Raw genomic sequence first — 19983 nt, 5'->3', positions numbered from 1 at the left:
GGCTCAAACCAGCGACCTTCTTGCTGTGAGGCAACAGCGCTACCTACTGCACCACCGTGCTGCACATATTTTTTCCACATATATTACTTTAATTATATATTGCTACTCAGCTAACATAAAAATTACTTCAATGAATGAAATGAAAAATCGTCCTATTTCCTTGTTCCTCTAAAAACCCACCCTTAATAGGTTGTGATTGGTCAACTAACCTAAGGTGTTGTGGTTCGCGGATCCACCCCACGTCACCAGCAAACATCACACCTCTTACTAGCATGTGCTGTGTAAATAATGTCATTGTAGCAGTATCAGTTTGAGCCTGAATCAGACACAGTAAATGAAAAGGACATAGCTGAACCTTATTCTTGCTCTCTAAAACAAAAAATTGATGTCTTACATACTGTATATATACATTTGGGTTATAAGCATGTGTAACTAAAACAGAAAATTCACATATCTTTGTCAAAACTAAGTTCATTATTTTAAATGTAGATTCCACAGACGGTAGTCGCATAGAGAGAGACAGTGCACATGCTACTGAAGATTGTAGGTGTTTACAGGGGGATGACAGATAAAAGATAGATAAATATGCATTTGCAGCTAAATTGTTAACATGCCAAAAAGCGTTTCCCATTGTTTACATCTTCACATCCTTGCTACAATATAAAGTTAACATAAATAATAATAATAATAATACCAAGTTGTGGCTCACAATCCACAGCTTCATTCTTTATTGCTGGAACTGCTCCTTCTTTAAGAAGTTTTTAAATCCAGCACTGAACTTGGAGAGATTCTGGAGCTGACATTTTTCAAATTCTAGAGAGCTATATGTTTTTTATAATTGTCTGAAACTTAATAAAAAATAAACTGTATCCACTTCTCTCTTTGTGTCATGTCCTTTTGAAGCCTAATTACATAAACAGAACAAGCAGCCTTTGGATAGCATTTTAGCTTCCTATGCTACTAACAGTGCCTCTGTGACCATGCCCCTTCACTGCGTGTCTCCTGGGGGATGTAAACTGAAGGTTTTATAATATCATTAACCTGGATATATTTTTTTGTTGTTCCCAAACTTTATTTGCTATAGGCTTTGCAAAAGCTAACTCTGTAAAAGCCAATGTCTCCCTTTGCATCAAACTTTGGGCATGTTACAATAAGAGAAGTTGTTTATGTTCACACAGCTACATTACACTAAAACTAAAGTTAAAAATTTGATATTGCAGTAAATCACCCCTTTAACATAAAATAGAAGCCAAATCAAACTTTTTAGTTGATGTGGCAATTTAAGTGAAGTTTATCTATAAACTAATTTCATGAGGATCACTTGCTTGTGATTGCTTGCAGTCGGCCCCGCATTATTCAATTTATGATTCACCAATCAGACGATTCCTAAGCATTATAAATACCCTAAGTTCCATATGACAGCCATCTACGTTTTGAAGAATCCCCCCTTCCACCCCTACTCCTCCTCCTTTTCTAGATGCGTGGCTCGGTGGCCCAGTGGTTAGCAATGTTGCCTTACAGCAAGAACGTCACTGGTTCTAGTCCTTACCAAGCCAGCCGACATTTCTGTGTGGAGTTTACACGTTCTCCACGTGCTCATGTGGGTTTTCCCTGGGTTCCCCAGTTTCCTCCCACCCTCAAAAAACATGCAACCTAAGTTAATTGACTAATTCAAAGCCACACCATTGACATACACCTAGTAAATTGTTATCTCTTAAGAGCAATCACTATCTGTTCATTAGTTACTACAGCAGGGAAGTTCCCGAGATCTACCTGAGCTCAAACTCCCATTTCGCCTTGTAAACAGGAGGGAGCCCCGGGCTCTGGGATCTTATGAGCTCAGTGCTCTCTCCCGGTAGAGCATGGCAAACAAGCTTTATAATCAATCATCAGCTAAGTGTGAACTCTTATAAGAGAGGTTATGCTCTCTTGTTGTTGGAATGTTATGAGTAAAAGAGAAATTTGAGAAAAAAAGAGTAATACTTTTGTGCCTCCAGAGCTTGTAACACAATAATTTTGTTGTAGCATTTTGGAAAGGCAAGGCAAGGCAAGGCAAGTTTATTTATATAGCACATTTCATACACAGTGGCAATTCAAAGTGCTTTACATAAACAAGAATAAAAGAAACAAGTAAAATAAAAATAAAAACAAATAATAAAAATGCATAAAAACAAAACAAAACATAAAAAGGGAACTCAAATGTTGGTATTTTCACTTTTTTCTATTGCTGGGAAAAACACTGAACTGCTGCTGATTGGATTGAGATTCAGTCTCAGTTTCTCAGTATAAACCTGAATGACTGAATGCAAATTTCACCCCATAATACTCATTGACCTTTTTTGTCATGTCAGGGGCGTTTGGGCTACCAAGAGCAATGCATAGTGTTAGTATTTCAGTACAGCAGGGGTGTCCAAACTCTGTCCTGGAGGGCCGGTGTCCTGTATAGTATAGCTCCAACATTCGTCAACACACCTGCCTGGAAGTTTCTAGTATACCTAGAAAGAGCTTCATTACCTTGTTCATGTGTGTTTAATTACTAAAATATGCAGGACACTAGCCATCCAGGACAGAGTTTGGACACCCTTGCAGTACAGTATCTCTGTTTTCTCCATCAGGGAATGAGGGAATTATTAATACCCGAAAGGTTACCCGAACAGGAGGATTGTTTAGAATTCAGTTTTCTCAACACTCTTATCTATGTCTTCACAAGTTGTTCATTAGAGTGTGATTGTGAAGTTAATTAACAACTCTGGTTGTGAAGGGTGTACTTTTTTTTTCAACTGAGCACCTGTTACTCACAGCTTCTCCTCCCCTTTATTTATCTGCCCTGCTTTTTAGAACTCAACACAGTAAGACCTGTAAGACATCAGGCAATATATTTTAATTACAAAAGATGGTCTAGAGTACATACATTTGGATAGACGACACTGTATTTTACTGTTCTTATACAAACAATTCTTGAACTTTGATTGGTATATCTCCGTAATGCAAAAATTAAAACAACTTTGCTCTTATTAGTTCAATCTAGATTTCTTATACAAACTAATTTGTCAACAAAATAAAATCTTTTTCAGACAAAACCTGTCCAATGTATGCAGAAGTTAAAACACGTTTCTTTAATGAGCATGGGACTGAATGAGCAAGACAATAGAAGTAAGGATCCACATGCAAGGTTTATTAAGAGTGGCCAAAGCAGGCAGGGGTCAAGACAGGAGCAGACAGCAATGTACAGGGGTAATCCAATAATAGGTCAGGGTTGAGACAGGATGCAAACAATTGGGAATGCAAAACACAGTCCAAAACAAACAAAACAGGAACTAGGAATACGCTCAGAATTGCACATAAAGATACAAGACTTCACAATGACTGAGATAGACTTTTGAAAGTTGTTTATGTGCGAGTATTTTGGCTGCATGATGTTGATGTGTGAGCATATTGTGTAATCAGAGCAGAGTCCAGTGTGAGATGCAAAGAATGATGATAAATTAAATGGAAAAGTACAGGTGAGTAACAGACGTAAGGTGTAAAGTCCCCTCTAGCATGCCTGGTTGGTATTCTAGCTCTTGGCCATGACAGTTTCCTTTTTTCCCTGCCCATGACCAGTAGGAGGCTTATTAAAAGGCTCACCACACTCTTCACAAAATCTAAAGTGGTCAGCATACTATTGGGCAAATTATATGACAGTCAGTGCCAAAGTTGTTGAGAACCCTGTGTTGTGAATTTTGCACATTGAAGTGTTAGTTTCCCCCAAAATGAAAATTATATAATAAATTAACATAATTTCAAACCCCTGAAAGATTTGTTTGTCTTAAGAACACAAATGAAGATATTTTAGGGAAAATTGGAGAACTCCCTCCTCATCCATAAACAGCAAGGGTCCCTACTCATTTAAAGTCCAGAAAAATACAAATACATATTTACAAAACAGATTTCATATTGTCAGTGGTTCAATCAGAATAGTATCTGAACAAGGGAGCTCTAAAATAATAATAAAATAAAATCTAAAAAAACTCGTCTGAGTTTGATTGTAAGTGCAAATAAATCATTGCATTTGTACACACTGGTAAATCTGTCTTGGAAGACTTTGGATATGGAAAGCTTTATTTAAATCAATACTAATTGCTTACACAATGTTCAGTTTGCAGATACTTTTAGCCTTTTGCAGATTCACAGCATTTTTGCAGCTAATTTAATATCCAGAGAAATTAGCAGACTGGCCAAAAAGGATGAATAAAACACACGTTATGAGCTTGGCTTAAGAACAGCTAGTTGTTAATTAAGAAATAACATGGGCTATCACCCTTCACTCCCACCCTCATCCGCTCAACACAGCATTGTTCCTCAGAAAAGCTTATTTCATGCTTCAGTGAATACCTCGATCTCAATGTCATTCTTTCTCATAGACAGTGCACATTTAAAGCACTTTCTTGCTAGCACAAACACACACACACATACACACACAGTTGGCAGTTCTGTTTATGCGCAGTATTTCTGTTTACCCACAGCCTTCCCAGGAAGACTTTAAAATAGTAAAATGGTAGAAATGTAATGTAATATAAAAAATTTAATGTTCCTGAATTGACCCACAGTATGTGCAACTGAAGAGTTTCCTTACTTGGTAAGTTTTAAATGGTTAGGTTTTAGCATGTGATTTCTATATTTCATTATGGAATTGTTCATTTCTAGGTCAACAAATATTAAATCAAATAATTTCTTATAGTTACTGATGATTAATAACTAAGATACTAGTGGTTTACTCACCTTTGTGTTGTTCCAATCCTATATTCTTTGCCTATTTCATGCACCTGCCATTTAAAAAATTAAAGCTGCATTTCAAAATGCAGATGTGGTGTAAACATCACTTTAATATAATTTAGTTAAACAATTAAAAGCACATTAGGCACCAAACTAAATCACAATCGCTTTAAGAGTAATAAGCTTAAGTGTCCTTCTAGGCTTCAGTTCTTGGCCCCAGGTAAACACAGTGTGAATGTTTCCCTACTTCACCTTATGTAACCCCGTGAGTTACGATGCAGTCCTGTGTAAATGACGCACACCCTCGTGTTGTCTGTAATAGTGTAGTCACGATACTGGAATTTCAGTACCAATGTTTTAAAAATGTCTATTTTCTGCTAAGATTATGCGCTGTTGAGCGCATTCTTAAACCCTCCTGATTTGCCAGTGTTCACCCGAAATGACTGTGATGTAACCATAAAGGTCATCAGTTTACCACTCTTCACCAAGAACAAACACAGATAAAGGGACACTGGAGTGCTTTAAAGCCACAAAGATCAGTTGATTCATCAGTGGATCACTTGTTTGCACCCGGTAAATATGCAGTGAACTGATGACCTTCACGGCTAATCAATCTTCACGACCAATCGCAGTTAATTCTGTTGATCACTGGTGAACACTATGGCAAATCAGAGATGTTTAAAAATGCGCTCAAATGTTAGTGGGTAGTTGACGTTTTTAAAATTTTATTTCAGTACTGTCTAAGTCTAATATAGTGATAAAATCAGTTCATTAACTTGAGTTTGATAAATGGCATCTAAAATGTATGTTTGGGTAAGATAATGTTAGCTAACTAGTGCTAGCAAACCGGTCACTTTTTATTTACACTATCCAACATCACATATCCGAACATTTAGGTGACTCAGAAAGCAGTGAAATTATAAATTTGTGTCACTTTCTTTTCACTGATAAGATATACAGCCACGTACAGAACAGTATCCCATCGTGGATGCCATTCCAGCATGATGCTGTGAGTCCTGCCACTCCAGGCGATACATACAGGTTTCTTCCCAATGTTCACTTTCACTTTTAAAATGGCACCCAAATGAAATCAGTCTATTATTTATCAGTAAAACATAAAAGATTTCAAATTCCAATAAAAGTTGGGATGTTTTGTAAAACGCAATAAAATCAATAAATGTAGTGTGCATTTATTAGTGCATATATTGTGTGTTGCCAAAATGTGCTTTACGATTATATAAGAGGGTCTCCCCACACAACCACCAGTGTGCATCATCCACCTAGATAATATGACTGCAGTCACATGGATGATAAATTCCTCAGATGGATTAGATTTTCAACTTCTTGGTCAGACCCTCTTTTGGTCTTTTTACCACTCAGCGAGCTGTCTATTAGTAAACAAAGACTTTTTATTTCTGTCATGTAGACAAACCTTACTTTAAAGGGCACGTATGATGAAAATAAACTTGTAAGCTGTTCGGACAGAACTGTGGGCAAGTAAAGTGTGTCCACAGTCCCATTGAGGTGATATAAATAAGTCAAGAGTTTAAATAAATAAAGACAACAAATTACTTTTTTAAATTTCCTGATGTTAAAATAGGATCCAAATTCCTCCTATATTGAGGCCCATCGCAACTTGACATAGGAGTGCAGTTTCCCCGCCCACCGAATTGATTGACAGACGAGTTTTAAAGAGCCCATATTATGGGTTTTTGAAAATTCCCCTCCATGTAGTGTGTAACACAGCTCTAAGTGAAGTGAAGTATCCAGCTAAGGCTTAAATCTGTAAGAATACAGTGTTTAAAACTGTTGATTCATCTATAAAAGAGTCGAATCATAGTGCTTCAAACGAGTCGCCTTGATACCGACTCATTAGGTGTTTCGCCATGACGTACGAACGAAACAAAGTTTTTCACGTGCACGCGCAAACCCGGGAGATTTCAAACCTGAGGCCCCGCCCTCTGACGCAGTAACCCAGACACACACACACACACACCCACAAACACACGCACACCCACAAACACACGCACACAAACATGCCGGTCGATTGAAGTCACACTGCAGATGGATATATTGAGTCTCTACCCAAAGATGAAACATCAGCATTATAACCAAGCAGTTGGAAACTTCTGGAAGCTACATGCTACAAAGAATACTTCATCTGAGTTTGTTAAAGGAAGGATCAGTAAAGAGTAACTGATGGACGTCAGGATGGGTTTCTTCCTACATTTCTCAAGTGTAAGTACGTGCGGTTAAAGTTGTTGCCTCGTTTACTCTAGCTTGCAAATGTATTTAGTTGTGATTTGTTACTTGTAACCGCGTGTACTGTATCAGGTTAACTGGATATATTATCTTATCGCGTGCAAAGTCACGTTAAAAACGCGACGCGTGCTGTTTGTTTATGGAGCTCCGTGCTAGAGTTCTGCTCCCGCGATTTATTCGGAAATGTATTCCCGCGCCGCAGAAATCTGGCGCGGGGAGAGAGAGAGAGAGAGAGAGAGCGAACGAACGAACGAGCTTTGTGTACTTTGTGTACTTTGTGCTGTGTGTGTGTTTTTATGGACTGTATACTGGGTGATATTTGGTTGTGTTCTCCGCTCTAGCGGGACCGGGCGCGGCGGGCAGAAAACGGAGCGGGTTCTCAGGCTAAAACCTGGCGGGTGCGGGCTGAAGCGGGAGCGTTGTCATCCGGAGGTGTGTGTGTGTTTTTGTGTGTGTGTGGTATGGCGAGTACACGACTGTCTCCTTCGTTCGGTTATCCGTGGCACTATCCACTGGCCATAGTGTGGCAGCTAAAGTCCACGCCTACACTATCGAGCGTGTATGAACTGTGATTACTTTTTAAATTGCTGATTAGCTATTGGCCATTTCCCTCTCTGACTGAAGGCAGTCGACCAATCGCGACAGACTGTCATCGGTCCAATCAGCGCAGATTAGCTCCGCGCTAAGGAGGGGTTTGGGAACAAATGAATCACTGGACGATTCATAAAGGAGTCGCTGGGATAATTAGGTAAAAATAAATGCAGATTATAAGACCATGAAAGTGTTTTTTGACCTTGCATGCATATTAGACTGTTGTTGGAGACCCTTACAACCAAGATATGACCTTATTTCATGTATAATATGGGCTCTTTAACATGTCTCAATAGTAATGCATATAATCATATCCACAAGACAGAACGTGCGCAAAGCAACTGGGATTAAAGATCTATTCAGCTTGCTGTGGTCATCAATCATCAAATATGATCAAGAATGAGTTTTACAAGTTTAAAACATTTTTAAAACATGTTGTGCATGTTTGTATAAAAGACAGGAAAATCGCTTCGTAATTTATCACCACAGCCGCATAGTCTTAGAATAATTATAAAAGAAGATGCTTCAATCCGGCGAAGCAGTGGTGCAATATAAGTAGTGCTGTGTTTGGGTTTCCTCCGGGTGCTCCGGTTTCCCCCACAGTCCAAAGACATGTGGTACAGGTGAATTGGGTATGCTAAATTGTCCGTAGTGTGTGAATGTGTGTGTGGATGTTTCCCAAAGATGGGTTGTGGCTGGAAGGGCATCCGCTGCGTTAAAAAACTTTCTGAATGAGTTGGCAGTTCATTCTGCTGTGGTGACCACGGATTAATAAAGGGACTAAGCCGACAAGACAATGAATGAATGATGCTTCAATCCTGGTTTGTGGACTTAAATCAGGTCTAATTTGTACATTACCATAACAGATGTCCATACAGCAATGTATATTATTGTGTATCCTGTCGCATTTACGTGTGTGTGTGTGTAGGTGCACACACTTTATAACGACTTTGTGTTGGACTTATCATTGCAGAAAGGCTTGAATTAAAATCACAACAAATATATTAAATAAAAGATTGGAAAGTTCTTAGCGTAGTGAGGGAGATCTGCTTCATTCTTGTTTGTCACTGTTTTGTTTATTTACGTGAAGGTTATGGCTCTGACACGCACATTGGGAATGGTAGGCAGGGAGAACTAGCTAATTGGCATTAAAGACACAGTCAACAAAAACAGCTACAATGTCTTAACAACTCAAATTTTCCAGATTTAAAAATGTATAGTAAATAATCTGATGGGTATTGTGAGCTGAAACTTTACAGAAACATTCTGGTGACACAAAACACTTAAGGGAGTAAAATAGGTGTCCTTTAATTAAATTTTTCTTTTTTTACCATTAATTAATCGCTATTAGGACTGGGCTTTAGGTACTATACTGTAGTCAGATGCTGAAATTCATTCACTGTGCAAACTCTTACATTGCATTAGGAGGATTTTCTAGCTCTTGAGTGTACTTGTGTTGTAGACACGTTATTACTATGTATTGTGGGATTTATTGAGTGCACTTATTCGGACACCACTAAAAATGGCTGCTCCATCAAATAGTGTAGTAACAAGGGATACAGCTCTGATTTTCCCATGTGGTCTCCAATCCAGGTAATATCCAGACTAAGCCCTGCTTAGCTTCAGAGAAAAAAACAAGTCTTGGGCTGCAGGGTCATATGTCTGTGGCTATCACTGTGAAAATCATCACAGAACAGATGTACAGTTTTCACCATGAATAAAAACTCAAGAGGCATTTATTGATGTAGCAGCAAACTGTGCTCAGCTTCAGCATTTTTTCTAAAGGTCTCGTGTGACTTTATTTAACAGCACAACATGACTTTTTCATGCACTGGCATTTGAGGCTCAAAGGTAGAGCAAATTCGGTGCCTTGCTTAAGGGAATCACCTCAACCATGGTATTTATATTTATTAACACTTCCCAACAACAATCCCTGCTGGTACTGAAATGTAACTCTACTTAAAACTCTTGTGTATCCAGTTTAACTGTTTATTGTGGACTGGTTCAAAGCAGTTTAATTGGGTTATTCTATGACCTTTTCACTTTTATATAACCTCTTTTAGGGATTCTGTTTGTTTTTTTATATACAGCCTATCATTGATATGATTAATGCTTCGGCTGTCAAACAATGCTTGCCCATTAAGACTGCTGAAATCTAGGTTTATAAATACAAAGTCATCTAACAAATTTACCACATACTTAAGTTATTAAGTTTGATTTCCGTTGTTTAATTGTGATATGAAAAAAAGAAAATATCAAAAATTATAGAAAGTTATTTGGGTAAAGAGAAGATTAGATTGACAATAAGACTTTTTAAAATAAAATTCAACAATATTAGCACATTAAAGTATCATACACCTTTGCACCATTTCTATATCACAGCACACGTGCTGAACTGTCCAGTTTCTATTTGATCAAGTGTTTACATGTCTTATCAATTGGATTAGAAAATTATTATTACACTTCTCTCAAACTGAGGAATTTAAATTATTTGAGACTTTTAATTTGGACTGAGGATGTAACACTTAACAGTCATTTTTAAATCGACAATATTTCATGTAAAAAGGCCAAGTAAAACATTGATAGTGATAAACAACTTGTGTGTGACTCAAGCACTACACGTAAGAGCTTACTTAATATGGTGAACTGAATGAATGCATGCATGTTTATTTCACTTTAACCTGCTCTCTGGTTAAAGTGAAATAAGCATGCATGCATTCATTCAGTTCCCCATATTAAGTGTATATTTGTAACATATGCAGTGTATACTCACAGCAAGTGCAATGACAGACCAATTTCTCAGGTTTAAAGATTTCTATGTAAATGCTTCTGGTATTGTTTTGAATTTGAGTTTCATAACTTGAATATTGAACATCTGAAATGTAAGACAGCTGAATTTTTCAAGGCTGAGGACTCTATTTTGACGGTCCATGCGCAGAGCGCAAACGCTTTCAGGGGATGTCAGAACGCATTTTTGCTAATTTACGGACGGGAAAATGCGCTTTGCGCCAAGGTGCATGGGCTAAAAGTGTTGAGTTTATTTTCTAAATGAGTTATAGGTGTGTTTTGAGAATAAGCCAATTAGAGTCTCATCTCCCATTCCCTTTAAGACCCAGCTGCGTCGCGCCAAGAGCGCATTCGCTATTTACAGGACGCAAAGTAAGTCTAAGTGGAAAAAATGAGCATTTCACAAGCAAAAAGTTAACAGTTGACAGTTTTTTTTAACAGAAAACTGTTAAACAGAGCATCTACTGCGTGAGAATGAGAGATAATGGAACTACTTTCAAATTCGCTCTTTGATAGGGAAACCTTTACGCACAGACATCAATTAGCCTATAAATAATTAATTTCGTTTGTTAAGCGCAAAGATTTGTTGCAAAACTATTTCTAAATTCAGTTCTAATTTCTAGCAAACAAATAAATGAACAATAGTGTTCCAAGTGTGGTCAAAATACTGAGTTATTTCCAAATACACCTGCCATGCCCCATATGGTCTAAAACCTGACAGGTGGGTAAATCTAAGCTTGTTTTTAATAAAACAAATATAAATATGGATATAATAAATAATACTGCTAATAATAATAACATTATACAAAAGCAAATCGTTGAGAATGAACTGAAAAAGCCTCCCGAGATGAAGAAGACATAAAAGCAGTGATTTTTCATATTTATGTAGGCTCGAAAATAGTCCGAGAATAGTGTTTTTTAATATTTTAATCCTTTATATATATATATCCTATATCTATTCTTATTATATCCTATATATATATCCTTAATATGTAAATTTTTCATATGTTAAGATATTTGCCTATTGCTCTCTTGTGCATATTAAGCAATGCGTAAGCGAGGCGCAACTCTGCGCCGGAGTTTAGACCGGGTTAGTTTTGGTCTAATGAAAAATCTATTATAGTTTCTCAAAATAGCGACGCGCCAACGGTCCACCTCAGAACGCCTTCCTTTTTAGACCAGAAAGCCTATGGGCGCACAAGTGAGCGCTAATGCATTTGCTATTTAAACATCGTAGCACAACACCTCAAAACGACTCTTGCGCCAAACTGAAACTACCAAAAGACTATTGCGCTGCGTCTTGTGGCACACTGCGCCGGGTGTATGATAGGGCCCTGAATTTTTTAGACGTATTTTCAAACTTAATATTTATTTTTATAATAATTTTCTGGAACATAATGAAAATAAAATTGTTAGCACTTCTCTCTTTGTGTCGTGTCCTTTGGAAGCCTAACTGCAGAAACAGAACAAGCTCTGTGGAAAAAGCAGCATTTGGACGGCATTTTAGCTTTCTCTGCTTAAACATTACAGGGCTTCTGGCCAGGCCCGTTTGCTGCGCAGGGTGTAACCTGAAGTGTTTGTGATCTCACTAACCTGGATTTATTTTTATGTAGTCCCCAAACTTCGTTCGTTGTATGCTTTGCTAAGCTAACTCTGTAAAAGTTGATGTCTCCCATTGCATTGAACTTTGAACGTATTACGTTCAGAGATGTTGTTTATGTTTACATTACACATCAACTAAAGTTTAAAATATAATATTGTAGTGGACCACCCCTTTAAAACATATGATTGAACATTTAGGTTTTAAAAAGAAATCTTGCAGCATGAACAGAGGTCATGTCAAATATTTAATTGTTGAGCAGCAAGATCACTGGCTGCTGATCTAACAAAGAATTAGCCACACCATATAGATAATATTGTGATTATCAGTAGTCTAATTCATTGAACTATTAGCCAGCACCACCAGAAGTATTTGCATTTAAGTAAGCCATGAGGTGTTTTAATCAGGTTTTTCAGTAACCAGTTTACTTGTATTTCTCCCAGTATTTAGTTTTTCCCCAAAGCATGTTTAAACCCATTTTGCACCTTTATTGTAAGAAAATTGAATGTAACTTATTGTGGACTTTGTTTGTTTATGATCTAATTTTTGCTGGTTTATGCTATGTTAGATGTTAGGAGAATAAGTTGCTGCTTTAATTTAAAAACTGTTACTAGATACCAGAACAGGTGACTCCCATCAGAATGTTAAGGATTGCACTACAGTAATTTACCCAAAATCTCAATAATATTGCTGTATTAGGTTATTTATAAGTGTCTTTAAAAATTCTTTTTAAAAGTGTCAATACTTATACAACACAAATAATTTGATAAAAGCATCATTAATATTTTTCTTGACCTTAACTACAGAGGTACAAATGTAATTTTTTGTCATTAAGTGTCAACACTTCAAGAATTAATTACAGTTTTATGTAATAAAATTATATTATTTATATTTTTCATTACAAATTTAAAATTTCTTTGTCATTCATTCATTCATTTTCTTGTCGGCTTAGTCCCTTTATTAATCTGGGGTCGCCACAGCGGAATGAACCACCAACTTATACAGCACATTTTTTTTTGCAGCGGATGCCCTTCCAGCCGCAACCCATCTCTGGGAAAAAATTCTTTGTTAGCCATCTAATAATTTTTCCAGTTAAAATGTGCTTATTTTTTATTGCATTTGGCACTATTATATGAATATTTTATCTGAAAGGCTGTGTTACCATTGTAACCCATTGATGTGATTACATTTTTCAAGAAGCATGCATCACTTGTATTTTGGACAATTGGTGGCAAACCTGGAGGGTAGCTGAAGCAAGAGACTGGTGGAGACAAAGGATGCAGTCAGGAGGATATTCCAAGGGGAAGTCGATGAAAGGTGAAGTCACAGTGAAGAAGTGGCAGATGACTCCTGAAGGGCATCCGTTGGAGAAACAGCTGGAGACTCCAGGGTCACTGTCTAGAACCTTCAAGGGTGCTGGAGGATCACTCCTGCCTGAAACCAGCAGGAACACTAGAGAGTCACTGCTGTCTGGAAAGAAGAATCATTGCTGCCTGGAAACAGCGGAGGTGCTGGAGAGGCATTGTCTGAAAAAAGCAGGATCTCTGGAGTGTCACCACTGTCTGTAAATAGTGGTTCTGGTAGGTGCCACAAGCAGAAGGGTGGTGATTCAAAGAAATGAGAGGCCAATGTGAAGCCAATTTGCCAAAAGCCTGAGGGGGAGGCAGAGGAAAGAGGAGGAGGAGCCCTATGGAGTCAATGAGTGGAGCATCATAGATAAAGTCTATAAATCCATTTGGCAATTGAGTGGAGTAGACTGGCAACTGACCAAGGCATATCTGAAGAGAAAGGAGAGCCCAGTTGATCTGGCCCATCTTTGAACCAAAGAGGTGAGAAGCCAAGGCAGAGTCAACTGTGTGAAAGGCTGAGCTATGGTTTAAAGGTTATAAGGAACACAAACAGGTTGACACTGTGAAATGGGATCAGGGGTTTGATAAATGGCCTTCCTAGGCAACACTAGACAGATATTGAGTTAAAAAAGCCTCCTTGGCAGACCTGGAATAGGCAAAAAAAATTCAGGAAAGCTCCTCTTGGCATTACCTTGAGCATCAGGTTCCCACACTTGGCAGCATCAGAACAAGCAGACAAGTCAGTTGAATTAAATTGACTTGTTTGAGACTTGAACGTCACTTGAGACTTACTTGCACATACAATCACTTTTAACAGAGCTCCAGACTAACTTTCTTTTTCTGAAAGCACTGTAGCCCCTGACTGAATATTCTTAGGCGCACAAGCAGAAAGTATAGGGGCACACAATAAATCAGCATGCAATGCAGTTGTTTACATATTTTGCCCATTTCAACTATATTACTGACAAATGATTTTATAATAAATAAACTTAACTCCAACTCTGTAGACTTAACTTTAATAAATTACAAGGTGCAGTATTTTGCAGTATATCATTTCAGAGGGCAGGTATCCAGAGTAACAATTGGCAACTGACTTAATAGACCTGTACATTTATTATTAATAATATTTTAATATAGTAATACATATTTGAATATTAATTTAATAAACAAATATAGCAACTTCAAAACCATAACAAAAAGTATCCAAATTTGATGCTATTCATATGGACAAAACTAAAGATATATAGAACAAACTATATTACAACAAATATCAAAGTAATAATATTACATTACCCATTTTATAAATATTGCTAAAAAATGTATATGAATATCTCACATTTCTGTCTATGTTGCTACAGTAAAACCATGGTGATATCTGGTGATTTAGGGAGGTAACAAACCAGCTTTAAATCTGACCATTGTTGCACAATGTTTCAGCTGCATTCACAGATGTATCGCATATGCAAGAGAACAGGTGTGTTCACTATGAAGCAGCACTGTGAATACGTAGTCTGTATGATAGAAAAGTGCAGAAAGTAGGGATGTAACGGTATCAGAATTTCACGGTACGGTAATACCTCGGTATGAATGTCACGGTACGGTATTTATTGAATCATTTACAGGAAAAAACAAAACTTATGGAAATACTCCAAAAAAGTGTCAAAAGTGTCAATGACATACAAATTAGCCATCTATCTATAAGCTTTGAAACAGGAACTTCAATTTTAATAACAAAAAAATATTAAACCATGTAAAAAAATAAAGTTTTAATTTAGTATTGTTGAAAACTCATCACATTCAACATTTAATCACTCACTCACTTAGATAGAGATGGGTTTAAAGGAAAATTATCATATAAATATAATCTGGTAAAAGCTGGTATCTCTGGGTATTTACAATGTCCCCTGCAACAGAAAAAAACCCCTCTCATTTGGGACTGAGGTTTCTGGGACATGAGAGATATGACGCGACAACACAGCTGATAAGAACGCGCGCGACAACACAGCTGATAAGAACTCGCGCGTCAACACTGCTATTCAGTACGTGCGCGACAACACAGCTGATAAGAACTCGCGCGACAACACCGCTATTCAGAATGCGCGCGGCGACAACACCCGCTTTAGAGTTTTACAGCTCTTTTTCATCCCCGCTTCTAACAGCACACTCCATTTCTGCATTACTGGATCTGTAGCGACAACAGACCGCAAGGGATGATGGTCAAGCATGGGCTGATGGGAATTGTAGTTTTCGCTACCTCCCGTTCGCTTCATTCGCCTGAGCAAATTTTCTCAGAAGACCTATAGTTTTACCGAGTCATGCGACTTCGGTAATATCGAAAAAACTTAATATTGTGGTATGACGGTATTTACAATACCGTTACATCCCTAGCAGAAAGACTAAGTTAGATTACTAACTATTCCACATGCTTTTGAACCACCCTTTCAGTACTTTGATATCATTTGCCAATCTGTCTGCACAAAGTCGATTTTCTTCAAATAAACCTTATCAATGCAAAAAGGTAGTAGCGTCAGGGTAACCTCTTACAAAATTTGGTTGCAATCCAACAAAATAATTTATAAATAGTTATTAGCATGTGATTTTTCCCCATGAAACCTACAAAAATATGATTCAGTACTTAACTGTGGCATTACAAAGGTAGATAATACGATTATTTCACACGGCTGCCATTTTAAAGAACCAAAGCGAGGCTGTGGTGGGAAGAAACCCGGAAGTGTTGGACCAGCACTTTAAACATTGCAGCAACATGCTGTGGACTACAGACCTCCAGCTGTTGCTGAGATTTTAAAATGCATAAATGGTGTAACCATCACTTCAATATTATACAGTAAGTTTAATTTAAACAATTTAAAGCAAATTAGGCATCAAACAACATCGCAATCTCTGTAAGAGTAATATGCTCAAATGTCCTCCAAGGCTTCAGTTTATGGCACCAAGTAAACACCGTGGGGACGCTTTCCTGCTTCAGCCCATGTAACCCAGTGAGTGATAAAACACTGCAGTCCTCTGTAACACATCCTCGTGATGTCTGTAATAGTGTTGTCCCGGAACTGAAGTTTTAAAACCGACTAACATTGAAGCGCCGTTGAGGGCGGATGACTCGACTGATCTTCACGGCTGCTTCGCACTCCAGTCTCTGTATATCTGTGTTTGCACTCAGTTTGCTGCTCTTCACCCAGTGCAAACACAGATACACAGAGACTGGAGCGAGAAGCAGACGTGAAGATGTCGAGTCATCAAGCAGATCGCACGGCTCGTCTGTGTTTGTGCTCAGTAAACAGCGGTGGGTGAAATTATGACCTTCTCGGCCAACCACAAGCATTTGTCTAGCACGTGAACACAATGGCAAATCAGCAGTGTTTTAAGAAACCCACCAACAGTGCCTTAAATGTTAGCGTAAAATTGCTGGTTTTTCTTTTAATTCAGTATCGTGACAAGTCTAATATAGTGAAAGAATCACTTCACTAACTCGAGTTTGATAAATGGCATCTAAAACATGTGTCTGGGAAAAAAAACGTTAGTTAACTAGTGCCATTTCCTTTAACTTAGCTGAAAATGAGCTCTGATATCCCTTTTTATTTTAACCATTCATAAAGAACGAACCTTCAGTTCACTCGGAAGGCAGTGGAATAATACATTGGTGTCAACTTCTCTTCGCTGATAAGATATACAGCCAAGTACACAATGTTCCTATGCAACTCCAAACGATAATTCCGGGTTTCTTCCCACCACAGCCTCGACTTTGCTTTTAAAAATGGCGACCTCGTAAAATCAGTCTATGCCAGTCAGTCTCAAGAAGCAGTTAAGTATGCGCAACACACAGTTCACATTAAATAGTGAAATACCAACCAAAATCTCTAAAAACCCATGTCGCTACATTGTAATAAAAAAAAAATTAAATGTGTGACTAGACTTTAGGGGATTTGGTACTTCATTTTATATAAAAATCCTAACAGTGGAGCAAGACTCTATGACATCATAGATTGAGCCATCAGCGTTGCATGCAGTGATTTGACCTGAGCTATAAATAGCTCGAGCTTAAGTATCACTCAGTAAAGTCCAAAATGAATAGGCTTGCTTCTGCATTGAAAAGCATGCTAAATTCATGAGCTCTAATGCATTTCTTTTGATCACATGCATGACTCACTTTTAATGCATTTAAATGAGAGCAAGAAGGAGAATGTGGTATGGAGGTTCACGGATCTGTGTACTTTCAGGCTTAATAATTTTGCTGGTTTCATATAATGCATAAGGAAACATAACATAGAAGATGTTAGTAAAGTGAATCTAGTGTAACTGCACATCTACTTCACAAATTGTGTGTTCTTTTACTAAGGGGAGTATTTGTTTAAATTTAAATTTCAAACATCAACTTAAATTGCCCACTGTAACTGTTGCATTTCAGGTAACATTCAGAAACTCAGATGACAGGGCTACTTAATTATATAATAACATTTATTTTCTCATGCTATTTTGTGAAAGATATTTTATTGTTGCATTGTCGGTTGTTTGCCATTGTTTCTCAATGATAACCCTTGTGACATTCTTTTCTTTAGTTCATGGAATCAACTAGAAGTACCAACAATGCACAAATCACAAAACTGCTAATATATAGCTACTTAACAGTGCATCTTGTGTGATAATACTCATGGTAATTGTGTGTGAAATTTGTATTACTTACGATTTTTATTGGCAAGGTGCTGTAAAAAGCTGGTATGTTTTTCAGGGCCCCAGATCCTCAATACCGCTGCATAGGTAGTGAGTGCAACTACAAAAAATAAACAAAAAAATAAATAAATTATAAAACCATTCATTTATGACATTTATATAAATGTCAAACACAAATTAACCCAAACATAAATTGACATTTATGTAAATGTCAAACATAAATTAACCCTTTCATGCGTATGATCACACCGGTGTGATTAGAACGTTCAGATCACACCTCATCAACTGCTCAAATTCAAATCTGACGTGTTGAGGTACAGGGGTGTGCAGTGCTTTTCATAAATCACAATTTATCTGTGCTTTCAAACTAATAACATTTATTTTAAGTTTCAAACATTTAATACACATAACAACAAGGAAAACAGACCATTTAGGGTTTGTAAGATACAGGTAGATGTCTATAAAGACAACAATAATTATTTTTTTATAATAACTGGTTGATGTACTTTATTCATGTAAGATACACAGTTTATGTTACTAGAATATTTTCGCTATTCCTTACCCATACTTTCACGTATTTCATGTCTACCTGCAGGGCATACTATACATGGCGGTGCCCATTACCCTTTATATAACAAATAATATGATCATTATTAAGTTGTTTAAATGACAAAATATATGTTATATGACATATTAGAGAATCAGTGTATGAGAATTTTCACAATATAATTAGAACATGTTCAATATTTACAGAAAACGGCAAAAAGAAACCAAATATGATATATACATAGATCATTGGGGCTGGTGGGTCACGTGATAAACTTGACACATCGCCATGGGAACTTTTAAGTAATGTTAACAATAAAAAAACTCTTGCATAAAAACTTATGCATGAAAGGGGTAAATATAATGGGATGTAAATACAGTCCCAATTAAGTCCATATCGAGCCCACATGAGGATAATTACAAACAATGGTCTGCTCAAATCCTACAATGAGTACACAACACATGTATGCAAATTATCTGGAAACGTAGCCCTGGTTAATGTTGCTAGTAGGCTACTGTGATGATGAGGTGTGACAAGGGTTGGATACAAATGCAGTTTTTCTCAAAAGTACTCAGGCAGGGAAGGTTCAGTACATGGTATCATGGTGGTGATGGTAACATGATGTTAATCTGAAAGAGTAGTCAGTGTAAGAGGCAAACAGTTTGAGTCAGGCAGCAAAACAAACATAAACATTATAACAACCCAAGGTCAAAAACATGGCTAGGAACAACAGGGAAAACCCTTCATGAAGATCACTACAGGATAACAAGACTCAGCCAGAATGTGTGTGAGTGTACATTCCATATAATCAGTCCTGTTCAGCTTCAGCTGTTTGCGTGCGTGTGTTTGTGTGTGTGTGTGTGAGCAAGAGGTGACCTGAACCGGTGTGTGACTGCAGGGAATGATGGGATATGTAGTTTGGGTGAATAACAGGGAACGTTTTCCTGATCCAATCCACTCTTGGGAATTTTTAAGACCTTTTTGTAATTCTTTCCTCATCAGGGAGTTGCTATTAACTTGATTAATATGTATTGACTTCACTTCAAAATGAGGGCCTTTTAGATGAGCCTAGCATCTGTTAGGCAAAGCATACTGAACATACTGATACTTCCCATTTTTTACCCCCCTGAGTATCATCCATCATAAGTGAAATCTGACTCCCTCCTGGTTGTTTTAGAACATTTTTCCATATTTTATCAAGGGATTTTAATATTATGTGCATTAAATTGGACTTAAATGCTTGTATTAAAATTCTTTGCGTTCAGCTTGTGATAAAACTGTTCTAGCTTTTTTTATTTTATTTTTTTTACTTTTTTAAAGTTTGTTTGAAGAAGAAAAATAAATGTTTACGTAAAACAATCACAACACTGAAAATGATTTGTTTATGGCCATAATATTTTGGGGAG

General features: G+C 37.3%; 1 protein-coding gene across 16 annotated transcripts in view; it reads right to left on the bottom strand.

Annotated features, from left to right (window-relative positions):
* frmpd3 (FERM and PDZ domain containing 3) overlaps positions 1 to 19983 on the bottom strand; it is a 195518-nt gene that overhangs the window by 82715 nt on the left and 92820 nt on the right. For 11 of the 16 annotated variants that reach the window (XM_087281000.1, XM_087281006.1, XM_087281013.1 and 8 more), the window contains exon 2: positions 18044 to 18130. The exons of the other annotated variants lie outside the window; for them this stretch is intronic. The gene's annotated coding sequence lies outside the window, so the exon portion shown is untranslated. The remainder of the gene's footprint in view (positions 1 to 18043; positions 18131 to 19983) is intronic. 16 annotated transcript variants of the gene reach the window in all.

The sequence above is a fragment of the Danio rerio genome, chromosome 14 (genome assembly GCF_052040795.2).
Source record: "Danio rerio strain M-AB ecotype USA chromosome 14, GRCz13ab, whole genome shotgun sequence".
Classification (NCBI taxonomy): Eukaryota; Metazoa; Chordata; class Actinopteri; order Cypriniformes; family Danionidae; genus Danio; species Danio rerio.
The sequence above is the reverse complement of the archived record's forward strand: the minus strand, read 5'-3'. Positions and strand labels throughout refer to the sequence as shown.